The sequence below is a fragment of the Leuciscus leuciscus genome (assembly GCF_965113295.1).
Source record: "Leuciscus leuciscus genome assembly, chromosome: 2".
Taxonomy (NCBI): domain Eukaryota; kingdom Metazoa; phylum Chordata; class Actinopteri; order Cypriniformes; family Leuciscidae; genus Leuciscus; species Leuciscus leuciscus.
The window spans coordinates 30741711-30769409 of NC_138726.1; the positions used below are offsets into that span (position 1 = coordinate 30741711).

The following is a 27699-nucleotide window of genomic DNA, read 5'->3' on the forward strand; positions in this document are numbered from 1 at the left end:
CCAGGTTGTGCTTTTTTTAGATGCCACCTGTTAATATAAGTAACTTGCAGGTAATATTATTTATCAAGCTGGGGTCGGATTCACAAAACTTGTGTAACTTAAGAATAAAGTTAAGAATTTTGTGTATTCCCAAGAACATTTCTAAAGACAAAACTTAAGAATTTGTGTTCCAGGAAAGAAAGTTCTTAAAAATCATCATAAGAACTCTTGAAGTTATGTAAACCTCCAACTTGCCTTTAATCCACAAAGGGAAGATGTTTATTGAGTTGTTTGAAATATTATGCATTACAACATAACACTATAGCTTATGCATATAATAACTGTACATACAGTATGAGTAAACGTGTACTCTGAACAGTCTGAAGTGGCAACATTGATCGATTGATGTAAACAATGATCGTCATAATTCTGTGTGATGTGAATTTTTTGATGAATTCGAAAGACAGTAACAACTTTACAAAAGTAAAATCAAATCATTTTTGATTGTGTAATTACAGCCTAATTTTTGGCATCATTCAGCACATGTGTTCACTGTAGTACACACACACACACACACACACACACACACACACACACACACACACACACACACACACACACACACACACACACACACACACACACACACACACACACACACACAGGATTTATTGACTCTAGAGAAAACGCAACAGAGACGGAGCACAAATTAATGTAACAGACTGCTCCATCAGACTGGCTCTTTAAAAATAACTACTTAAAATACACGCCACATTAAAAAGGTAAACCAGAGTATCGAATTTACATCAAGCCATTCGTGACAAAAAATAGTATGCACATTTGCTGTTTTTCTGGTGTTTTTCATTGAATTGATCAGCGAGTCAAGAACTTCTTAAGAACCGTTTATGAGTTGCACACAGTAACATTCTTACAAACATCTAAAAATGTAACTTACAAAATTTCTTGAATTCTTTCCTAAGATTTTCATGAATCCATCATAGTCTGACAAAACCCTATATTTCTCCAGTAGCGTAAACTGATCTATTGCACATTGTGTTGTTGTCTGTGGTCAGTGTCTATTTTTACTCATGCACTGGTGGTCTGCAGGGCAGTGACTGGTGGTATGTGCCTTTTGCACTGTATCTAGCCTCCATAATGTCCAGAGGTCAGGATGACCCCTGAGATTGATCCCTTGGTAATGGCCATACGGCGAAGGCTGATCTCAGGTCGACTTATTGTGGCAGAGGTGAGCAGCTCCTACAGGAACAACAGCAAGAAAAAACAACAGCAATAGGGACAGCTTCAGTCAGGCATGGCCAGTCGATGTCTCTATCCCCCAATTCCCTACAGTGAAACATAAAGCAGCAGGCAAGAAAGGCAGTATACACTTTTTTTTTTCTCTCCATATAATTGTCTATTAATTTTTGGTGCACAAGCTGTTTGGGTATTGAACATTCTGCCAAAAGGATTCGAGCGTGTTTCCGTTTGACTGTATCCAAATCCCAGGAATCATGAATATGAAACATTTGATTGTACAGTATCTTTGGATTAGTAGCTACATATATCATGCTCTTTGTAGTGTTTCACAGAGAAACTGAGGCCATATTGTTTGTATGGTTTTAGCATTGAGTGCTACTGTGATCTTATTAGTCCATATTGCAGATGGCTTTAGAGTTTATCAGCTCCAGTTTGGATCCAGCCTCTTATACAGACTTCAGATTCCCCAACACATGTGAAGAGATTACTTCAACTCCTGAGTGGTCTTCATTGACGCAAGCTCTGAATCAACATGCACCAATGCTACATTTTCTATATCCTAATTATTTTGTTAAACATGTATTCGTTACTTCATTGAGCTCATTGTTTCTCCCTTAAATTAGCTAACTGTGTGATTTGTATATTATGTTCATTTCTGAAACACACACAGTCACCCGCAGCTTTGAAACGTATAACGTATAAATAAATGTGAATTGAATACAGGTTTGGAATGTCATGGGGGTGAGTAAATGATGACAGAATTGTCATTTTGAGTGAACAATCTCTTTAAGTACCTGAAGGACACAGGAATCCCCATAACATGTCATAAGTGTAGACAATAAAGATGCCACTGTAGGATAAAACAAATTATTGTGGGGAGATTATGGTGTTGAAAAAAAAAAAAAAAAAACAGCCTTGTATCCTCTGTACAATATTCAATTGTGTGTATCGTTCTAATTGCTCTGATACGACAGTTTGCACGACAGTTTGAGAAGCGACTCTTATAATCTCCACTTAAGAATGTATACGTGATCTACCTTTTGCCCCTCAGATAATCAGCATAAATTAATCTAGGCCTGACAGCTGTGTGTGTGTGTGTGTGTGTGTGTGATTGTATATGAAAATCAGTGTTCCGTTGCAGAGGACACTCTGAGATAAGAGGGAGAGAGACTCGGGGCAGAGGCAGGGTTACGCGGCGAGTGTCTTGTCTCATTTACATTTCCGGTTGTGACACAGGAAAGGTGCATGCTGGAGACGTTACGTTCCTCACTCTCTGTCTCTGACAGCATCTTCTTGTGAGGGTTTCATGGGTCCATATGTACGTTTTTTTTTTTTTTTTTTTTTTTTTTTATCTCTCAAAGACCTAAAATTTGGGGAATTTAAATATGTATCAATATCAATATGTACTTTACGCTGGGACATAAAAAGTAAGCCATTTTATCATGTGTAATGTTGCTTAGTTTGGCAATTTGTAAATGTTATAGATTCAAGTCATGGATTGACTATAGAGCTGGTAAGTCCCGCCCATCCGTAAAACCCCAAGTGAACCTCTAGGTTGAAAAATCGTCAATGCAAGTGAATGTGAGAAAGAAAATTATTATTTTCTCCCATTCACTTGCATTGACGATTTTTCAACCTAGAGGTCAAGTGGGGTTAGCGGAAGGGGCGGGACTTAAAAAAAACAAACATATATTTAAATGTAGTTTTAATTTAGCTAAATCAAGAAATAACACACCCATGCAGGGCTGACATTATCTCCACAAAATTATTTTTTAAAAAGTTTAAAAGGCGTCTTCAAAATAAACAGTTTGGATTGAAGTGCAGATCTAATACAAGTGGTATTCAAATGGTGGACCGTTGTTTTGACGCGCTGCTCACTTTAAACTGTAGAAACGGTTAAATGGTGCAATAAAAGCCATCGGGCCGAACGGTTCTCATTTCGTAACCGTTCCATTTCGTGCGATCCGGACCAGCTGGTACGGTTACGGTTTCATTTTACACTCTGGGGCTGATAACGTCGCTCTTTGGAATGTAATACAAAATCGTCTGTCGTTGCATTGGTAAGGCAAGCCTTTACTAGACAATATGAGATAGCGACCTCTTTATGAAGGATAGTCAGATATTTATTTTAATTGTATTATTAATTTGTGTTTACGTTTCTCAAATAGTGCGCTAGAGAGAAGCTAGTAGCCAGGCAAAAAAACAAGTGAGTGACCAATCCTGAGTTGCGACGTCACTTCACGGATTCTTCCAGCAAAGTTCAGAACGGTTAGACCTTGCCGAGAATTCCGGGCCGAGAACGGTTGGTAATCGTGCCGTACCAGGCTCAAGTGGAAACACAACTGGAACCGTTCGCCCCGACGGTGGAAAAGCGGCTAATAATGCCGCGGAACGGATGGAACCAAGCCGGGGTCCGGAACTGGGACCGCACGACATAATTGCGCCTTTTTACCGTTTCTACAGTTTAAAGTGAACAGCTCTTCAAAACAACGGAGCGGTTCACACCACAAGTGCTCAGGGTAGTTCATGGTAATGATCTTTCGGAACAACATTCTCTAATATCTTAATCTAGAGCCAAACACGCTTCATTCAAGCCCTTTCCGTTCTGTGCGCGTTGCTTATCTCCCCTGCTCTCTCCCAAGACGGAAAGCGCCATATTTTAACAACAGTAGCAGAAACATGGTGAGCATCAAAACACCTTTGCTAAAACACTGCAGAAAATGAGAATTAAGCAAATACAATTATTTGTATCTGTCATAGAGATGACTCCGACAGTTTTACTAAACCAGGGTTGTGACAATTAACGTGTGGCGCCTTTAGATGTTTGTTTTTTCTTCTCCATTTAGCATTATTAATCAGCAACCAGCATTTCATAATAAACAATGTTATAATTTGGAAAATTATTTAGAGATGTCCAGGGAAGATAGACAACTTTGAAATTAGAATTACTGTAGTTAACTTTGTTTTGTGCTCATGATGAGAGTTTTGATTATTAGATTATGTAGTTTGGTTTTTGGAGTTAATTATTTTGAGCAAAATATAAAAATGGTCCATACTTTTCTTAAGAGGTAAACCTGCACCCCCTGTGTTTTCTCAGTCCCAAGGCCTTCTATGTGCCATATGTGTCTAAATGTAACATAAATAAATAATAATAATAATAAAATAGCCTGATAAAACATCTGTGCTTACCTCTTTATTAATAAATCCCAATAATTATTAGGCTGTATCAAGTTGGGAGATATATTTACTTTTTCTGGTAAATATTGGTAAAAATTCAGAACATCACTACTTTGGCTCTCAGGGCCCAAGATTCTCATCTTTGATGACTATTTTGAGTGTTTAATATTTTAGGTACCATGGCTGCCCCAATAGGAATGTATAACTGTTCCTAAAAGGTACTGTCCGGACCTCTGCAGGGAAGGAAATATAGAGACCGGACCTCTTGGAACTTTAATTGAATACCCTTGACTTAAAGGTTTACAACAAACCCCTAACCAGAAGAATTTCAATACAGTGCCTTGAAAGCAGATTTAAAATCAAAGCTGTAAAATGCAACTCAGCAATTAAAAGTCATACTTGAAGTCATGGGAGAAGATTAATTTCCTCCCTCAGATATCACTGGGCTATTTTGTCCTTTTCCCCCTAAGCCAAAACATCACATGTTCTTCAATTTAGACAAATTGTATAGTTTAATTTTACCCCTCCTCTCAACCCATTTCATGGCCATTTATGCCTGTATTCTGAAGCTATGCTGTTGGTCTGAGATGCCAAAATATGTCACCCACATTCCAGAGTATTTAGTCTGCAGTGGAGTTAAAAGTGTAGAATAACAGTCGAAAAATGTTCAGAGTTAAAATAAATGTTCAGAACTGAAGCAGCTCTCCCTTCCCTTCATCATCCCCCGCCTGCCTGAATTCTTCTCTTTCCATCTCTCCCAAACTGACAGGTCAGTCTGTTTTACTTGGAAGAGGTCCGGATGGAACAACATTGAGATCGTTTTCGACAGGAAACTGCAGCAGCTGACTTCCATTAGGTAAATTGTGAGGAGTTTCAAATGAACAATCTTCTATTGTCAGGTACAATTACCAATGAAATCCAGCTTTCTGGTGAGTGCAGTGAAATAATAAAATATAGGCTAAAGCTCAACTTGATGTCTTATAGCAGCGCTGGTTTCAATTACTAATGGTCTAGGAAGTTAGACTGGAAAGAACGTCTGAGGCTGTCAGTGTTAGCCTATAAAAAGCCATACCCATGTCAGAGGGGACAATGAGACTTTTGATGCCTTTTATGGGAGCAAATGTGGGTCACTCATGAATAAACGTACTCTTTCTGTAACCTTTTGCGTTATACAGCCCAGTAGAAGTGTTTTATTAATGTTTCAGTCAAAATGAATAGTTTACCCCCACATTTCTCTAAATTTATTGGTCCTGCACCATGACCCTGTGCAAACAGTAGCGTCATGAGTAAATCTTGCCTTTTTTTTTTGCCGCTGAGGGCTTTAAAGGGTCATTTTTGTGTCACTCCTTTTTTAGGCTACATAGCCTAGTTGAAAATTATTTAAAGGGATTTTATAAATATATTCAGATAATATAATTATACATCTTAACTAATTTTAGTGTTTTGTTCTTGCCCCATATTTATTTATTTAAAAAAATATATAATGTATTTCCCTCATATTTTGACGGTTTAATCAAACGTGTAGGGTCATTAAAAACAAATATCCTTCCGGACGTCACTTTTGGCCACTGCTGTTTATAATGTGTAATACACTATCATTCAAAAGTTTGAGGTCAAACAAAAATGCTTTAAATTGATCAAAAGTGACTTTTACACACATCTTTTGTAATGTTACAAAATATTTCTATTTCAAATAAATGTTGATATATTGAACTTTCTATTCATCAAATAATAAAAAATAAAAAATAAATAAAAAAAACAAAAAAACATATTGAACAATATTATGCAGCACAACTGTTTTCAACACTGATACTTATAATAATTATGGAGCACCAAATCAGCATATGAATGATTTCTGAAGGATCATGTGACACTGAAGAATAGAGTAAAGATGCTGAAAATTAATCTTTGCCATCACAGGAATACATTTAAGTTTAAACTATATTAATATAGGGTTAGGGTTTAAAACAGTTATTTTAAAATGTAGTAATATTTCACAATATTACATTGTTTTATGTATTTTTATTAAATAAATGCATGCTTTGTAAGCATAAGCATATACACATAAAAAAAAAAAATATCATACTAACCCCATGTTTCTGTTTGGTAGTGTATATAATTATGCACAGTAAAATGGAATAATATACTCTTGTAATAATATAATATAATTTTGTCATTTTTGGCCCTCACTTTTTCAGAGGGTTAAATACATGAATGGTTATTAGGAACTTGGTAAGGGCATTTCCAGGATGGCTAAGATCATATATCTTTTCTTCATCTTGTGTGAGAGCTCTATTCAGAGTGCCCCTTCAGCACCAGGAAGACATGGCACAGAACAGCACTAGAAGGGGCCACCAGGCCCCTAATGGAGAGTGATTTATTGAATGGCTTTGGCTTGCTGTTGGCCCTGGGCCTGTCTCCTAATTGAGCACCTGGTGCTGCATGGGAAAAGTTAATATGATATAAATTGATACTGTGGCAGTGGCCGTGGCAGGGCTCGGGAGGCGGCATGGACTCATGCCTGCTTCCCTACGGAGATAGGACCAGATGCTCCAGTAGGCAGGCGGAACAGCATGGGAACACCGAGGTGACAGATAGGCCTCACGTGAGGCTGGAGGGGTGGGCCAGAATCATCTGGCTGCAGATGTTGAGCTGGAGTTTCTAGTCATTGGTACTGATACCATCCATGCTGAAACAGAAGACTGGAAAATTGTAAATAATGGCGAAATGCTGAAGCCGTCTTGTGATTTATGGTGCTTTGGCAGAGTGATTATGCTTGACTTAGTTCACACATTACTGTTGTTCGCTACAACTAAATGAATGACGTGTAGTACGTGGTATATTTTTATCATACAAAGGGTCAGCAAAATACATTCAAATATGAAACCTCATTATTGGTGCAAATGTGTGTTACTAGACATATCTTCAATTAGTCACATCAAATTATTAGGAGCCAAGCACCGAAGGTGTGTAGGCACCTATTGTAATCGTTGGCGTTCCTACTATTATTATTATTATTATTATTATTCCGCTCTGGCAGTCTATGGAAGCCCATAGAACCGCTTGCGGGAAAGTAATGAAATTCGGCACACAGATAGAGGACAGTCTGACCTGTCACCATAGCAAATTTGGAGTCTCTAACTCGATCCCTCTAGCACCACCAGATGTCCAAATTTGTACTCATGTTTACACTAATAATTTTTGAACCGTAAGAGCTAGAAACAAAATATTTTTTCCTCTGATTCTTTGGCTCACAACGATTCAATTGAAACCTATGACGGCATTTTAAATTCTGCCCATTTTTTGCATTGACCATTTTGAATTTTGTCATAAAATGCTATATTTTACAAACTCATTGGCGTAGCATTACTAAACTCTGAATGTGTCTTCAGCACCATGCCCTAACACTACTCAAAACGTTTCAGGGCAGCGCCACCTCGTGGTGCTCCTAGTTGTCCGATTTTCACCAAAATCGAATCGTATCATCTTCAGACCGTGCAAACAAAAAGTTCGGGATTTCGTGTCGATAGAAGAAACCTTTTTCGTATAGGCCTAGCGCAGCAACAAATTTGAGGCATTATGCCAAAATGTCTCTTTAGGCTGTATCCCTGCAGTGCTTTGACATCTGGACACCACACTTTGCATGTGTCATTGTCATCTTATTGATCACACCATAGTTACGTAACAGTGCCACCTATTGGTCAAAAGTAATAAACCGTTAAATTAAACAACTAGTGATTGTTTATGAATTTTCTGCCATTTTGCCTAAAATAATGTCTTTAATTGCTCATTGTTGTAGTTGGTCTGATGCTCCCAGCCATGCATGACATATTGTGGTCTTTGTGCTTGGCCCCCGATAATTGCTGCTATATTTTTTTAGGGGTGTAACGATACCCTCATGTCACGATTCGATATATCACCATACTGAACTCACGATACGATATTATCGCGATACTCCAAGACATTGGATAAAAGGTTAACAAAAAATGTACTGTTGATTAAAATGCTACATTTGGTATTACATTGTGGGTGGAAATGAAATAGTGACACCAGAATAAAAATATTCATGATTCTGAAGCTGAAAATACAGAATTATTTTAGACGAGTATGCTTGCACTCTGTCACTGACTAGATATAATTAAAATAATTTAGGCCACTTTTTACTGAAAACAAGACATTTGGCATTATCAGGACCGACACATATTCCCCCATTGCATTATTATACATTATAATCAACATTATATATAGTAGTTTAATGTAGTACTGACACTAAAACACTTGAATTTTTTCACACAGTAATTTTCATTTTGCGTAAATTATACACAATACATATTGTCACTATCCACGATACATATTGTTGCATTTTTGTATTGCGATATATTGACAATATATTGTTACGCCCCTAATTTTTTTTATTGCACTTATGCACAAGCAATCTGCGTATTTAACATTCTAAACATAAATATAAACAAATAATATTATGTATTAGACAAGATCAGATAGATTGTGCTTAGCAACCTTTCAATATACATGTAATGAGGACGCTGATGCAGCATTAGAATCCATATGCAGAAGTTTATTGCAAATATCAAACAACAAACACGTGGAAACAGGCAGAGGGTCGATAACAGTAAAGCAGTCCGATCTTTCGACAATCCAAGGGATAATCCAAGAGACGTTAGTGAGAAACCAGGCAGAGAAGTCAAACCTTGAGATCAGTCCACACAAGCAAACAATCCAGAAAGGGAAATCCGTAGAATCAATGGTCAGAGAGCGAGGCAGAATCATACACATGCAGACAATCAGAATATCAGGAAAAACGCTTGGTAAGGCAGGGTAAACTGGCAATACTTCGCGATGAGAAAGCACATGGTCCCAGCTTAAGTAGTCCCAAACAGGAAGTGAATGTAGAAGCAGCAGAGGGAGCGCTCAGTCAGTACTCGGGTGATGGCTCCCTCTGCTGGCTTGGCATTACAGAACCCCTCCCTCTAGGAGCGACTCCTGGAGCTCGGCGAGGACGTCCCCGCGGTCGGGGTGCTGGACGGTCAGGTCTGGCTCGATGGAATTCCTCCGTGAGCGATGGATCCAGAATGTCGTTGGCGGCCACCCATGACCTCTCCTCAGGTCCATAGCCTTCCCAGTCCACCAGATATTGGAGCTGACCCCCTCTACGCCGAGAGTCCAGTAACTCTTTTACCTGGTAGGCGGGCATACCACCTACATCCAGGGGTGGCGGTGGTTCTGGAGTCATCTGGCCGGGGTCAGCCTCCGGGTGGACCGGTTTGAGAAGGGACACATGGAAAGAGGGAGAGATACGGTAGTTAGCAGGAAGCTCCAGCTGGTACGTTACCTCATTAATTCATCTGAGAATCTTGAAAGGGCCTACGTACCTTGGGCTGAGCTTCCTGCTGGGCAGCCGCAGCTTGATGTCCCTCGTAGAGAGCCAGACCCGCAGTCCAGGTTCGTAGGGAGGGTGTGGACGTCGGCGTCTGTTGGCCTGGATCTCCTGATTCCTTACAGCCCGTTGAAGACGCACATGAGCACTGTCCCACACCCTCTCACTACGTTTAATCCAGTCGTCAACTGCCGGAACCGAGGAAGGTTCACCCGACCACGGGAACATAGGGGGCTGATACCCCAGGACACACTGGAAGGGGGTGAGGCCTGTAGATGCATGAGTGAGTGAATTCTGGGCATATTCGGCCCAGGGAAGAAACTCTGACCACCTATGTTGTTCCCTACTACAATAGGTTCGTAGATAACGGCCAATCTCCTGGTTGAGTCTCTCCACCTGGCCGTTGCTCTGAGGATGGTATCCAGACGTGAGGCTAACGTTAATATCCAATTGTTTGCAGAACGTTTTCCAGACTTGGGAGGTGAATTGTGTTCCTCTGTCGCTGACAATGTCCTCAGGTAAGCCATAGATGCGGAATACATGGTTGAAGAGAGCTAAAGCTGTTTCCATGGCTGTAGGTAATCCCTTTAATGGAATTAACCGGCATGACTTTGAGAATCTGTCGATGATGACTAGAATGGTTGTGAATCCGTCAGATGGTGGCAGGTCAGTGATGAAGTCAATAGAGAGATGAGACCATGGTCGTTGTGGGATGGGTAATGGTTGAAGTAGGCCTGAGGGTAATTCCTTGGGGGTCTTGGATTGAGCACAGATCTGACAGGATTTGATGAAGATGGTTGTGTCTTTGGTCATTGAAGGCCACCAAAATGAGTTCTTTAACAGATGGAGGGTGCGTGATATACCTGGATGTCCTGAGCTGATGGATGTATGAACCCATTGGAGTACTTGGTGACGCATGTCTTGGGGTACGTATTGTTTGTTTGGTGGGCATTGTGGTGGTGGCGGATCTTGTTCTTGTCTGCGTTGAATCTCCTCCATGATGTCCCATAAGACTGGAGCCAGAATGACAGTGGGTGGTAGAATGGTTTCGGGTTTGAAATCCTCTATAGGAGGGTCATGCTTACGGGAGAGTGCGTCTGCCTTACTGTTCTTGCTGCCTGGTCGATAAGTAACGGTGAATTCAAAACGAGTGAAGAAGAGGGCCCATCGAGCTTGGCGAGGATTAAGTCTTTTTGCTCCCTTTATATACTCAAGGTTCTTGTGGTCGGTGATGACTTGGAATGGGTAGCGAGCGCCCTCTAGCCAATGTCTCCACTCCTCAATGGCTGCTTTCATGGATAATAATTCCTTATTACCAACATCGTAGTTCTTTTCTGCACTCGTGAGTTTTCTGGAGTAAAATGCACATGGATGAAGCTTGCCTGGTTGTCCATGACGTTGGGAGAGAACAGCTCCTATTCCGCAGTCTGATGCATCCACTTCCAAGACAAACGGTAGATCAGGATCAGGATGTTTCAGGATGGGAGAAACTTGACTTGAGGGTGGCAAAAGCATGGCTTGCTTCTTCATTCCAACCGAGTTTCTTGGGTTTGTCTTTCAAGAGTGAGGTGAGAGGAGAGGCGATAGTGCTGTAATCTCTGATGAAACGGCGGTAGAAGTTGGCAAAGCCTAGAAATCTCTGAAGCTCCTTAATGGTAGTAGGTTGAGGCCAATCCGTGACTGCTTGAACTTTGATTGAGTCCATCCTCACTCCCTGGTGACTGACTTGATAGCCAAGAAAATATGTCTGATGGACATGGAACTCACATTTCTCAGTTTTGACATAGAGTTGGTTCTCCAGTAGACGGGATAATACTGCACGCACATGAGTAACATGTTCAGTCTCTGTCTTGGAATAAATCAAAATGTCGATGTAGGCAATAACAAATTTGTTCATGAAGTCCTTGAAAATTTCATTTATAAAGGATTGAAAGACAGCTGGGGAGTTGGCTAACCCATAGGGCATTACCTGGTACTCGAAGTGCCCCCTAGTGGTGAGAAATGCAGTCTTCCATTCATCACCTTCTTTGATCCTGATGAGATTGTATGCGCTTCGTAGGTCTAGTTTGGTGTAAATGGTGGCCTCTCGTAGTTGTTCCAGAGCCGGAGGTACCAAAGGCAAGGGATAGCGGAATTTTACTGTGACATTGTTAAGTCCACGGTAATCTATGCAGGGTCTTAAACCACCATCCTTTTTACTCACGAAGTAGAACCCGGCGGCTGCAGGAGATGTGGATGGACGAATGAACCCTGAGTCTAAAGCCTCCTCAATGTTTTCCTCCATAGCCTGATCCTCAATCCTGGACAATGGGTAAACTCTGCTTTTGGGAGGCATGGCATTGGGAAGCAAATCAATGGCGCAATCCCATGGACGATGTGGAGGAAGTTGTGTGGCCTTAGTCTTGCTGAAAACTTCAGACAAATCTTGATATTGACTGGGGATGGATACTTTTACCTGGGTTTTGGGACACTCAATGCTTGTGGTGAGACATGGTTGTGGCTGAATTGAAAGGCAGTTCATCAAACAGAATGGAGACCAGTGAGTTAACTCCCCTTGGAACCAGGAAATGGAAGGATCGTGGATGGTGAGCCAAGGAAATCCTAAGATGACTTCGTATTTGGGTGAGTCAACGACATACAAGGTGATGTTTTCTTGATGGAACAAACCGGTTTGAAGTTTCAAGGTTTTTGTTTGACATTGGATACCTTGATTGATGAGAGTGTCGTCGATAGCTTTGATCTGAATGGGTGGAATGCATGGTTGGGTAGGAACGTTAAACTTCTGAATTATGTCCTTGTTGATGATATTCAGAGCTGCTCCAGAGTCAATCAGCGCTGTGAGATCAAGAGACAGTATCAGTTCTTATGGTGACGGGTAGTGTGAGCGACTTATTTTTAAGGACAGAGAAATTGTGAATATTTACCCCTGTTGAAGACTTGGCCTTGAGTGGGCAACCGATACTGCGATTGCCTGGTTCACCGCAGTAGAAGCACAGATGATTTTGTCGACGTCTTGCTCGTTCCTCTTCCGTCAATCGAGAAACGTTAAGTTGCATGGGTTCAACAGATGATTTTTCAACTGAGAGATGGCTGATAGGGGAATGATTATAAACTGTTCTGTTAGTACGTTGCTTGGGAGTCTGTCTCATGAGATTATCGATCTTGATGGTGAGATTAACAAGTTCTGAAAATGATAAATCCTCTCTACGACAGGCGAGTTCAGTTTGCAGATCAACATTGAGGCTGTTGTAAAAGGTAGCTTTAAGAGAGACAGAATTCCATCCATTCTGAGTTGCCAGTGTGCGAAACTCAATAGCATAATCAGCTGCGGTGCGGTTACCTTGTTTTGCATTAATAAGTTGTTGAAATATCCCTGCCCCCTGCGGGATATTCGAAAACTTCTTGAAGTTGAAGTAAAAAATACTCAGTGGATCTCCTGAGTTGTGTATCGCTATCCCACACCGCTGAAGCCCAATCGAGGGCTTTTCCCGTAAGCAAAGTCATGAGAAATGCACATCTCTTCTCAGATTCAAATCGATCTTGTTGGAACTCAAAATATAGCTTTACTTGTCGAATGAATCCCTTGCATTGTTCAGCAGAGCCATCAAACTTATTAGGAAGAGCAAAGCTTACCGTTGAAGGCGTGGGAGGAGGAAGAGATTGTATGTAGTGCGTCAGGTGTTCGTTGACTGATTGTAGCTTTGCAAGTTGTTCCTGATAATTCTTCAGAACCTCGCTTTGGTAAGCGAATGTGGCTTGTAAGTTGGAAACCTCCGCTGGATTCACGGTAGGCGAAGTATTCTGTAATGAGGACGCTGATGCAGCATTAGAATCCATATGCAGAAGTTTATTGCAAATATCAAACAACAAACACGTGGAAACAGGCAGAGGGTCGATAACAGTAAAGCAGTCCGATCTTTCGACAATCCAAGGGATAATCCAAGAGACGTTAGTGAGAAACCAGGCAGAGAAGTCAAACCTTGAGATCAGTCCACACAAGCAAACAATCCAGAAAGGGAAATCCGTAGAATCAATGGTCAGAGAGCGAGGCAGAATCATACACATGCAGACAATCAGAATATCAGGAAAAACGCTTGGTAAGGCAGGGTAAACTGGCAATACTTCGCGATGAGAAAGCACATGGTCCCAGCTTTAAGTAGTCCCAAACAGGAAGTGAATGTAGAAGCAGCAGAGGGAGCGCTCAGTCAGTACTCGGGTGATAGCTCCCTCTGCTGGCTTGGTATTACAATACATTACCATTGAAAAATGTATTTATTGAATAAATTAATATTTTATTCAGCAAGGACACATTAAATTGATATTTGAAATAATAATATTTTTTATAATGTTACAAACTATTTCAATTTTTTTTTAAATGCTGCTCTTTTGAACTTTTATTAATCAAAAAAGTATCACAGTTCCCTCATTGATAATAATGTTTCTTAAGTACCAAATCAGCATATTAGAATGATTTCTGAAGGATCATGTCACACTGAATACTGGAGTAATGATGCTGAAAATACAGCTTTGCATCACAGGAATAAATTACATTTTAAATATATTAAAGCTGCAGTCCGAAATCTGCAATTGCAGTTATTTGCGGAATTATCAACTTTACGTGGGTTGTACATCGGCATGAAACAGCGCGGATGAATCCAATGTTTTGAGGGTGAGTGTGTGGCTGTCAATCACCGTGCCGTTGTGGATACGGGCATTCAGAATCACAGAATATACCTTTTGGAAGTATGACCAATATTAGAATTTTCAACGGAAAATGTCGTCTGAACAAGTAAGTAACATCCACTTTTGTTCTGATCAACTAAGGGGAAAAAAAGCATTACAGTAAATCGCGCCGATTAAATCTAACGATCGCTTATCATATCATGTCAAATCGTGCAAATCACAGAAGAGCAGTTATTTTGTACAAACAAATAACAATCATAGTGCTATGAAATAAACGGTGTATGAACGGAATCCCTGTTATGCATAAACGTGTTATAGGCTAATATAACATAATATAAACATCTTATGTCAGGAACATTTTCACTTTACCGATCTGATTCAGATCCAGTACTTGACATTGGAGGAGGCGGGTTTGATTTTCTTGGAGTAGAGGTGAATTGCTCCCTCTCATAGCTAGCACAAAATAATTAATATTTACCATAATAGCAAAACAAGAAAGGCACAACAAAGGAAACTCGGTAACTGTGTAAATTAAGCGAACAAGTGCGCTACTGTTACATAATTGAACTATTGAAATGTCTTATCTGTCTAGCAAAAAAAAAAAGCAGTCTCTGCGTCCGTTTTGAACCCCTTTAAAACACGGAGTTCACGCCATCTTTCAAAAGCCCTGCCGATGTTTATCCTTGTTTTCGCATTGGCCGGTAGACACTCCGAAGTCCGAAGTCTTTTGGGTTTTACAGCTGGTGAATGTCCAATTGTCACTGGTGATTGTCGTTTGAAACATTCTGGATCCGCTATAAGTTTAATTATTTCAAGTGCTGTAAGAAAAGGCTATAAATCTACACCTCGAACATCCTCACACGCAATATAGCCTACTTGCCGGGACTCCTTCTTTATGTGTACACATGTGAAGTAATGACGCAAAGACATGCTCGAATTTCCCACGTAAATCCACCAGAACCAATGGAATTAAAAACATTATTAAAAGCTAACCATTTTGAATCGAGCTAAGGCAAGCAGATAGTTTTGAACACTGGCTGGTTGTGTTTTTTTTTTGTTTTAGTTTTTTTTTGGATCATTTTTAACACAAAAAAGTTACGGACTTCAGCTTTAAAATAGAGAACAGCGATTGTTTTTTATAAGATGGCAGGTAGCCACTCTCAACCTGTATAAACCCTGTGGAGTGACAGAAAATCCAGTTTTAGCATTTTTTCTGTTGTCCCTTCATCTAGAGAGAGAGAGAGAGAGAGAGAGAGAGAGAGAGAGAGAGAGAGAGATGGAGGGAGAAAAATGAAAGAAGAAAAAGTGCCTGTTCTTTGTGGGTCCCCCCTGAGGACGGTTGTGTCTTGACAGCTCACTCCCACAAATGAAACAGAGTGCCAGATCCATTCAGCAGCCCTGTTCGTTTCTCTGTCCCCATCCACTCCTCTTACCCCAGCAAATCAGGTGCTGAATATACAAAACCTATGCCCACTGGCAGCTTCAGACTGCAGATCAGTGAGAAGGGTAAAAAAGTATTTTTCAATAAATTTCTTTCTCTGCCTAGCTACATTCTGCCAAGCTCACAGTCCAAAGCACACAGGCTTATCCAGAATAATCTTCTAAGGGAATTCTGCTCTGTAACTCTTCTTAGTTACTCCTGTGTCAATACAAAGTCTTGCATGGCTTTGGTTGGATTTACCACTTTCCTTCTCCAGTTAGACTTACAAATATTCCTGCCTGAGTGCATTTTACTTTTCACAGTTCGCATGTGATGTTTGTTCCATAGGAAACAGGAGTGTTGAAATTCGATTGCAATCTAGACTGCGGACTGGAAGAAATACAAATGTGAAGAACTAAAGCCACTTATATTAGCTTGTTGTTGTTCAGTTTCACAGTTTAGGATGTTTTCCAGCAGTACTTCTGACGCCAGTCATTATGGTTACTCTGAAGTGACCAAAAACCCCACATAGATCCTACAAAGGACTGTGTCAATTTATTTATTCACATATTTATCTTTAACCCAGACTCGCATTCCTCTGCCTCTTCAGAGATTGTTCACTCACCACATTATGTTTTCATTGTGTTCTGGCAGAGCACCCAGATCTCGACTTGTGCGGTAAATCCCGATGTTAAGAAATACTGAGGCTGTGTCAGAATGGTATGAGCCTCTTCTCTTGGCTGTGGTAAATGGTAAATGGACTGCATTTATATAGCGCTTTCATAGACCTATGGCCACCAAAGCGCTTTACATAGCCTCACATTCACCCATCCACTCACTCATTCATACACCGACGGCGGTGTCAGCCATGCAAGGCGCCATCCAGCTCGTCGGGAGCAGCTGGGGTTAGGTGTCTTGCTCATGGACACCTCGACACTTGGTCAGGTGGAACCGGGGATTGAACCACCAACCTTTCGGTTTGTAGACAACCTACATGAACCACTGAGCCACTGCCGCCCATAGCTGTGCATTTATATATTTATTTTCTCTTTCCTCCACCCCTTGGTGCAGAATTTGAGTAGTTTCTGAAAATAGTAGCAGAATTTGTAAATTGAAAACTTGTATTACATTTTAAAACTGGGAATATGACTTCTTTTAAACCTAGAATCTTCTTCTAGGTTACATCAAACCTTTAGCCATAAATGAATTATATGTAATAAAATTACTGTGTAGGCTTACTTATTACTCCTTTTTAAGAAAGTGTAAGTAATCGGTTTATTCATTTAAATGAATTTAGCTGGTCAGTCACCCTGCTTTGGACTTTGGCTAAGAAATGCTTCACAAATTAGCGGATAATTTTTCATGCTAATGACAAAGTGTTGAATGTTTTTAATCTTTGAAAACTATTTCACTGCCTTTTTAGATCCCAAAGAACTACAGTAAAATGTGAGCTTTCTTTATTCCCAAGCACAAAGATCCTTCACATGCTCATACAATGAATCAGATGGGATGATTTGCAAGTTTTCAAAAGCCGGTATAGCCCCTTTCACACAGCGCGTTGATCCCGGGAAATTGCCGTAAAATTGCTAGAGTGCCTTCTGTGTGAACGCAAACCCGTCCCGGAATTGATGCCGGGATTGATGCTGGGATGGGGACCTAGTAACATTGCCGGGATCAGTCCCGGAACGCGCCTTGTGTGAACAAAAGCCAGGACCAATGCCGTAAGGGGTATTTTGTTGCTCTTAGAAGAAAGTTTGTGTTCGTCATCAACAAAGAAAGAACGAAAAAATGTCTGCAAACTAGAATGAAGCAGAGACCATAGAGCTCCTTACTACCCGCACTGAAGCTGAGATCGTTCGCCAGCTTTGTGGAAAGGTACGCGATGCGTTAGTGTACAACCGAATCCGAAAAACAATGCCCGAGTGTGGTTTCTCGAGGTCGAAAGCGCAGATCATTAGTAAATTTAAGATGCTGCGTAAAAAAATTCCACCAAGTGCACGACTACAATGGAAAGAGCGGTAGCGGAAGATTAGACTGGCCTTTCTACAACACATCCTGACGTCACGTGTCTTTACGGGATCTTTACGGGATGTGTGAAAGAACCAAAATCAAATGATCCCGGGACAAATCCCAGGACACATTATCCTTGTATTTTCCGGAATCTCTGTGTGAAAGGGGCTCATGTGGTAGCTTTATTTTTTTTATGGTCCTGGCTTTTACTGCTTTATGAGTGTATCTGGACAATATTGAGTTTCTCTGGTCTATCCTTCCACCCGTGTAGGCTGATGAGTCTTGACATCATGTCCTCTATGAGGCACCACAGTCTCTGTCATGAGTGCAGTTCTCTGTACTCACTTGCACTCAAGGAGAGAAAACACTGGCTTCCGGCTTCTGAAATCACAGTGCCACACAGCTATTAAAATAAAAAATTTACACTACCTAGACATATTTATAAAAAATAAAAAAAGAAGTAGAAGAAGAAAAAATAGATAGTGTGGGAGGTGAATGGGTCTCTATGGAGTTTATTCTTTATTTTTAAGTAAAATAATCTACAATATTTGAAATGCTTTTATTGGTCAGGCTATTTTAGGTAAATCAGAAATTTCCATGTAATATAGAGTTTGGGCTCAGTAATTATTTTATTTTATTATTTTATAATGTTACAAAATATTTATATTTCAAATAAAAACTTTTCTTTTTAACTTTTTTCCCCCAAAATAATCCTGAAAATTGTATATCACAGTTTTCACAATAAAAAAAATTAAATAAAAAAAAATTAAATAAATATATATATATATATTTCAACATTGCTAAAAATAATAAATAATACCTGAGCGCTAAATCAGTGTATTAGAATGATTTCTGTATTTTCTGTATTATGAATGATTTTAGTATTTGGATACAGAACAGAGAGGATGATTCAGTATTTCTCTATACTGGCTAATGTTATAATTTATAGCATATTTCTATTGGCTGCATAATGATATCAGGGTTACTGCTTAAAACCGTGCAGATGCCCCCTAAATAAGAGCAGAAAAAATAAATTAAATGAGGTAAAGCTTCTTGCTCTTTCTCAAATATGAGCCCCTGTAGTCTCATACATATATTATTAATGTGCTATTCAACTTATGTAATACTCTGAAATAACTCTATAGTGTTCATTTCAGGAGCGTACCTTATTAATGTCTTCATAGACAGCTCACTGGAAGATTTGTTTGTGTTTTCAGTACTCATAGTGGCACACCAGTATGGTCTCATAAGTTTGGTTTGAACTCTCTTTTAGTCAGGGGAGATGAAGAGAGATTCATGCCCAGAGCCGATCCTGACCTCCCTGGGGCCCTAAGCAAAATTCTGTTTAGGGGCCCTCATACGGTACCTGACCCGTGAGCCATGAACCATTTGCATCCCTTTAGTTCTAGTGAAAATGTAATTCCTGATATCAGAAGACATTGTTACTAGTAAAAAGTTCATTCTTAATATCAAGAATTCACATTTTAAATATTACAAATTTAATTATTGATATCAAAAATGCATATCCTGTGATTGAATAAAAGCTAAAATGGCGCCATAGCATGTCACTGTGTTTTAAATGATAAAAGTAATTCTTGATACTTGATGGTTATTATTTTTACTGAGGGATGTGCATCCATATTGAGCAGAATCTCCAGCCAATCAACATTTTAAATTCAATGGAGCCTATCAATAGTCAATGTCAATACATTGCTTTCCATATTGCATTAGTGCAGAGTTGTAACTAAACCTTGACTGAACGACTAGATAATCATCATCTTGTTTTAAAACTATAATGAGGACTGAGGAGTGCCATCACGCCCATATTGTACTGGTCCCGACTCACAACAGATGTTTCTGCTGGAAAGTGCGCGTTTCATTTCCTGCACGCGCATATGAACGCATGTTAACGCGCGACGCGGTTATCTTTACCGAGCTGCAGTTTATAAACAAACACCGTTGTCCTTTGTCGTTTATTAAACATAATAAATCAACTCACATCAACTTAACTTTAGCCTACTGTTCTTTGCTGACATCAAACTTTGAGAGGAGAGCACACAAGTCTGCCTGATAACTGTTGCCGCAATTAACTCTCATGGTGTTTTTTTCTCTCTCTTTTTGTGACCAGAAGGATAGTTCCGCTTCATTTTCTCATCGATATTGTAAACATTGATTGACACGCTTTGACACGAGGGGGAGGCGGGGCCTTGAGTCATTTGCGGGGCCCTACGCACCTTGCGTAGTGTGCGTATAGGGCTGATCGGCTCTGTTCATGCCCATCTATGGGAGGTAGAGTTCACACTGTACCTGCTCCATAGTCCAACTGCTTCATAACCTGCTCAAGTCACCCTTCTCTTCACGAGAGACTGTTTCAAAAAAAAAAAAAAAAAAAAAACTGCTGCTGACGACCACTGAAAACAGCTGCAACTCTTGGCTGATATATTGATGGAAACTAAGAAGTAAAGCATAATGAAAACAACAGATTAAAAAAAACAAAACAAAAACAAGTATGAAAGCAGTCTGACAACAGATGTATGTTACATGAGAGTAACATTTTAATGAGCAAATTCTGAAAGAGTGTTACTGTCTCTCGAAGGATTATCATGCTGTACAGAATGAGTTTGGCCAACAGTTGCATTATGTTACTGTGGAATGAAGTGTTATTTATCCATTATGTGGACCAGGTGGAGTTCAAGTGAGGAAAGATGTGGCGAGCCGAATGTTTCAAAGATAAACTATGAAATATATTGTGCAGAATGATATCCAGTCTATACACAAGATGATGCTTTCCATTTAAGTCATTTTAGCCCAGCCACACTCTCTGTAAAGACCGTTATAATGGAATACTGATAAAGCTAGGTCATTAAGAGTCTAACCTCTCCCAGAGGTGAATATTTTTCATTTCTGAATAATAAATAATATGATGAGAAAATCAAAAGCTAGAGAGATAAAAAAGATTTAGTGGAATGTTTTCAGTCCAGAGGTCTTCTACGCTCTGGCTATTTGTCAGTGCTCTTTAGCTTTGAATGATTTCAATGGTCATCCAGAATAATGCAGTGCAGTCGTACATAAAACCTTATTGTGCCAAGTACATTACCATTCAAAGGTTTGAGAGAAAAATTAAACTTTTATTCAGCAAGGACACATTAAATTGATCAAAATACAACAAATACCTTTATAATGTTACAGAATACTTTTATTTCAATAAATAATATTCTTTCTTTTCATCAAAGAATCCTGAAAAAATGTATCATGCTTTTCACAAAAATGTTAAGCTGCACAACGTTAAAACACAGGGTCACACTTTACAATAAGGTTCCATTTGTTAAGATTAGTTAACTACATTTGTTTAAAGGGGTCATTACATGATTTTTTATTATTATTTTAATATGTTCCTTGAGGTTCACTTATAGGGCCCTATCATACACCCGGCGCAACACAAGTGTTTTTTGCTAATTTCAGCCTAACGCAGTTATCATTTTCACGTCCTTCGCCACGTTGTTTAAATAGCAAATGCATTTGCGCCCATTTGTGCGCCCATGGGCGTGCTGGTCTGAAAATCAGATGTATTTAGGCGCATTGTTGGCGCGTTGTTATTTTGAGGCAACTGAAATAGACTGTGCCATTGACCAACAAAAACATGGTCTAAAGCCAATGGCGCAGTATTTTTTTATTTTTTTAAAACGTGCATACACTCTGCTTATTGCACACACAGGGACACGCAGCAGTACACAAACTAAAATATTAATATTGTGTACATAAAGATATGGTGAAATCCGACTTGTCCCGTAGATGGTCTGCTTGCGCTCTTTAACCTCTCGCACGGGTAGATCCGTTTGTTCTCTGGAGACGTGTTCAGTTTTTCCGCTTGCAAATTCCGCCATGTAAATAGCGAATTCACCATGGTGCGAGCGCAACTGGCTTTTAAAGGGAATGGGAAATTACACTCTGATTGTTTTTTTTTTGCACGTTATGCCCAAAAGACACCCATTACTCTTAAAGAGAATAGGGACAACCCTTTTAGACCATGCACCGACCATTTTTCACGTCATAAAATTGCAAAAGTGGATTCGGACACATTACAGACAAAGCATAATGCAATCATTTACTTACGGTTTGTGATGCAGCTGCTGTCATATCCATTACAGTTGGTAATCTGCCTCATCTTTCAACAAAAGTTTCTTTGCAAACTCCATTACAATAGGCCTACATATAATCCTCTGACAGCATACAGGATGTAAAAATAAACCATCCACTTGTTTCTGACTTTGTGTTCCTTCTGAAGTCTGTAGAGAGACGCCAACGAGCTGTTTAAACTGGACGCGTCAAAATGAACGTTCTTTCACTCCTCCGTTGACCGTGCATCTATATACTGTATCCGGTGTCAGCGTCAGGGATTATAACATTGATCAAGTTTGTTTAACATTTCATCCCCTTGGAATTATAAGGTTCTATCTGCGTTCTGAGCAGTTTTGAGATATTGAGCTTTAAAGTTTTTGCATTCCCTTTCGACTGTGTAGAAAGAACCTTTTTAAAAAGTTCCAAAAGGTACACAACTTAAAAAACAACATCACATAATGTAAAGAAGTGGTCACATAATAAGAATATGTGAATAACTAAATTTTGACAAAAATGTCAGATAGAACCTTATAATTCCAAGGGGATGATTTGACATGCATTAGACATTCAGTTTTACGCCCATTAAACTCTGTATGTAAGGGTGGTTTGCCTACAGTTGTTCAGGCTGCAGGATTGCCGAATGACTAAAGAAACGCCATCAGCAAGATGATAGAAAATTGCCCATTTCTTGTAGGGCTGAACGATTTTGGAAAATAATGTAATTGCGATTTATTTTTACCAATATTGTGATTGCGATTTAAAATGCAATTATTTTTTAAGCTCTTTATCTTTTCTATTATTCAACAAAAACAAGCAACAAATCATTGTAAAGTAGGGAAGGGAATCTTTAGGCACCTCATGAGCCGATCACATTTTTTTCTTTAATTGATCTTATTAATAAAACTTAAAATATTTCATTACATAATTATAAGTAGGCCTACTTATAATAATTACACATTAAAAAACTAAATTAATACAATTACATGTTAATAATTTTAACAAATATAGCTTCAAAACAAATAACAAAGAGAGGAAAAATATTACAAGCAGTAAACAAAGAGTGTTTTCAGTATTTAAGAGTAGGCTGTCTGAACGTCTTCATCTCTTTTGAAATTATAAGATGTGGTTTGTCCTGTCTGTTTAATAACTTAAAATATAACTGACTGTGTCACATTAATTTTGCATCATAAAAGCATTTTGAGATGCAAGTACATTTAACCACGGAGTCGCTCACAGCCGCATGCTCAAACGCTCTTCGAAAAGCGCGCGCGAGTATTTGAAATTGAAAGCAGCTTCTGTCTGTGATTTTCATATTTTTAATATGTAAGTCAACTGCATTCCAAAAGACATATGATGCCTTCGTATAACATTTGTATGTAAAATACCGGCGGGCGAGACCACGCACTACAAAAGTAATATCACGCAGACCGCGCGTAAAGTTACCTCATATCTTGTGCAATGAAGCCCGCGAATGTCCTTGTAATTCGCTTCAACTTTTCCGAACTTTATTAAAGATTATTTCTCGTAAGGTTCGAGTGGTGTCGTGTGTGTGTGTGTGTGTGTGTGTGTGTGTGTGTGTGTGTGTGACAGAGGAATTAGAAGCAAGCAGAATACGGTTGTTTATAAAGCACACGCATCATCACGTATCTGTGTTTAAAACTAAGCTCAGACATAAATCTGAAATTATCTTAATCGATACAGAATCGTTGGAGAAAATCTATAACACAATATCACAAATGAAACATGAACTGTTATTTCCTGTATCCAGGCCTATATGCGTAGCATGCCAAGTTAGGCACTGCGTGCGTGCAATACAGGCTGGTTTACTCTTGCGTGTCACGTGACCAGACTGTAATCGCAGTTTTGCGGTTAAAAAATTGCATTTCATCATATCGCGATATTATCGCAAATGCAATTAATCGTTCAGCCCTAATTTCTTGTCTACTGCTATACCAATGCCGGAAATAAGCGCAGTTATAATAGCAAAATATGTGGGAGAGCGTTGCTATAGGGTGACTATATTGTATTGCAATAGGTAACACATCAAAGTTAATACTTAATCAAAACTTAGCACATCATTTGTAATTGAAAGGCTTCAATGACAATATCTAATTATGGTTACACTTAAAATAGTTATAAAATAGATGTATGAGATGATAAAAACTTACACCATTAATCGTACCCAGCATATATATATATATATATATATATATATATATATATATATATATATATATATATAAATAATGTTACCTGAGAGAGAGTGAGAAAGAGAGAGAGGCTTTAGAAAAGAGAAGAGATAACAGAAGAGCCAGAGCAAAGAAGCCCCAGCAAAAAGAAGAGCCAGAGAATAGAAGAGCGAGAAAAAGAAGAAGCCCAGAGCAACAGTTCAATCTACTTTTATCCTTTCCTTGACCATGTGACTGAAACCCAAAATGTGAGACATTCAAACTGACCATTCAGATGCAAATTAATTACTTAAAAATCATACAATGTGATTTTCTGGATTTTTGTTTTAAATTCCGTCACTCACAGTTGAAGAGTACCTATGATAAAAATTACAGACCACTTACATGCTTTGTAAGTGGGAAAACCTGCAAAATCGGCAGTGTATCAAATACTTGTTCTCCCCTCTGTAGGTGTGATGATGTATAACTTGTCAATGACTACGTTTACATGCAGCCAATATCCGGGTTATGGTCGGGTTAGGGTCACTATTTGGGTTTCTGAAACATTCGGAATAACGCGTTTACATGCGTGAGCAGAGAGAGTTACTCCTGTATACATGGAATTTACAATATCCCGATGTAAACGGCGACGCACGGTTAGCGTCTGGATGTACAGACTTCCTTAAGACGCAATATGCGTCATTTCCGATTCTTTTTCCTGTATCCAAAGACAACAACAACAGCAGCAGCACGTGGATAATGAATAGTTCGGGGCAGACAGCGATCGCCTTTGTTTGCGCTTTCCTCCTCGCTCCAAAAGTGTGGTGCTGTGCTGCATCTCGCCATGTTTACCTCTACTTCTTGTTTACTTCCGGTATACTGCACGCGGGTTTCTGTATGCGGCGTCCCTACTCAAAAGACCAAGATTCCTTGCGAATAGAACATGCGCAGAACACAAATCAATGTCCCTTTTGATGGGGATATGCCGATACGCGTTTACATGACCAAATATTCGGGTTAGAAAGGGGGTACCCCAGGTATAATATCCGGGTTTTTAAAAACCGGGATATGAGCATATCCGGGTTTTTGCCGGTGTTTACATGGCCGTGCGCGACCGGGTTATTGCTAATATTCCGGTTTTGAACGGGTTATTGGCTGCATGTAAACGTAGTCATTGTTTTGCTCTGGAGGCAGTTAGGGGTGGGAATCTCTAGGCACCTCATGATTCGATTTAATTACGATTCAGAGGGTAATGATTATCGATGCATCTTTTTTTTTTTTTTTTTTTTACTACTTGGTACTTTTAAAGCAAACTATTTATGATGACCCATAAAGAATTTACTTCCAATACTTCTTATATTAATTTTATTAATAAAACAAATGGAAGTGATTTGGCAAGCCAACTGTAAGGTTACATTTGCCAGCATATGTCCCAACATTGCAAAGAGCCAACAGCAAAATAAACGTGTGCTTGTACTAGCAGCATACTTGGAGCAAAATCACAAACAGTTTTCGTTAAAAAATATAGAATTATGTACCAGCATCTCTCATACAAACATAATGTTTGTGGACTTACGCATATTCTGAATAATTAGTAACATACAAAGCCGCTCTTATACACAACTAAATAATAAGAGTTATGACTTGATATGTTTGCTGTATACCACAATCAAAAAAACAGCTTATACAAAAAAAAGTGAATGAACATCTGCAGAGAGCACAGTCAAAATGTTACTTTTTGTGACTGGCATTGCATACATACTGTGACTGTGGAGGGCAGTATAACGTATGTATAACAGATCGGTTTACAGCATATTGATGTGAAAACTAAACAATACAGAAAGCAGCTCTAATACAAAAAATACTAAATAGTTCACAATGAAATTGCCAATTTTCCATACGTTAGCTTTTAACGAAGAGGGTGCCGTTTGCATTTGGTGCTCAGCCATCATGCGTCTCTGTTATGTGCACGCCACAGACTGTCCGCTTACTGCACGTCCGCTTTAGAGTTCCGCCTTTTGTGTTCCGTCAATATTACGTTATTAGAGAAAAGAAAAAAAGTAGAAAATCAATTTTTGACATTTGTGAATCGATTCAGAATCGTCCACGTCCGCTTTGTGATGCATCTAAGAATCGGTTTCCCCCCCCCACCCCTAGATGCAGTCATATGCAAATGTATTTGCCTGTGTGATGTCACAGATCCCATAATATCAAAACAAGCCAATTTTGAAGCTTGATTAAATAAATACTTTGTTTACAAGACGTGTTAAGCTATGAAACTTGCGGGATGTTTTATTGGTACAAAGACCTCTTTTATGTCAAATGACATCAAGGCAAATTTGATTTCTCGTGTGATGACCCCTTTAACATGAACTAACAATGAACAAATACTTCTAAAGCATTTATTAATCTTAATGTTAATTTCGACATTTACCAATCCATTATTAAAATCAAAAGATATAGGCCTATCTGTTAATATTATTTAATTGACCAGAGGTAACATGAACTAATACTGAACAGTTTTATTTCTGAAGGATCATGTGACACTGAAGGCTGGATTAATGGCTGCTGAAAGTTCAGCTTTGCCATCAAAGGAATACATTACATTTTAAAATATATTGAAATAGAAACTTGTTTTTTTTTAAATCAGTAATGATAGTTTTAATGTAATAGTTCACAATATTGCTGTTTTTACTGTATTTTTTGTTCAAATATATGCGTCTCTGGATGAGAATGAGAGATGGTGTAAAGTGTATCTCCAAATGCTTTTCTTACATTTATTCACATATAGTCGTGACATTTAAATGCAGTTTACATTGATTATTTTCCTCCCTTCATTTTAAAACTCCATATGCATTGGAGAGTCTCTGCGAATGTTAAGCGCTCAAGAGCAAAAAGGCAAACATCACGATACAGAGGGAATGCATTACTTATGAAATGTGCATACGGTAACATCCACCACCTGGTTTGAGGCTGGCTCTTATCGACCTAGATATGCAGGATGCTTGTGGGCTGTTTTTACATTTCTTTAAAATTAAGCTTTTCATGTAATGCGTGGCAGGAAAAGATGATTATTGTCGCCTTCCAATAGATCTTTTTTGTAAATGATTTGCATATGTTTGGCAGGAGCGAGAGAGTATTGCATATCCTGCATTCCTCCATATACAAATGCTTGCAAAATATGTGGTATCTCTTGAAGTAGTTTAGCACTGTGCGTGGGGTAGTCCAATGGTGCATGGATATGCTCTCCCTACCTCATGCATATCCTGTGTGACAGTGATGGAGAGCGGGTACAGTGCCTAACCTGGGTTGAGAACTGGCAGCAGATTAGACAGGACCACCTTGAAACCTCAGCTCTGTGTGAATCCAGACGGGGGAGGGGGAGGAGGGTGGGGCCTGTCTGTGCCGCCTGTCTCTCAATTCACACCCATGACTATCTTTCAGCTCATAGAACGAGACGGGAACTGAAATACTGCAGCTTTATAACTGTT

The 27699-nt window shown here is 39.3% G+C and overlaps 1 long non-coding RNA gene across 1 annotated transcript in view; it reads left to right on the forward strand.

Moving 5' to 3' along the window:
- Positions 1-2413: 2413 nt before the first annotated feature.
- The window catches only part of LOC309493129, a 130392-nt gene continuing 105106 nt past the window's right edge, over positions 2414-27699 (forward strand). The window contains exons 1-2 of the long non-coding RNA XR_014203809.1: positions 2414-2554; positions 5183-5269. This is a non-coding gene — a long non-coding RNA (uncharacterized lncRNA). The remainder of the gene's footprint in view (positions 2555-5182; positions 5270-27699) is intronic.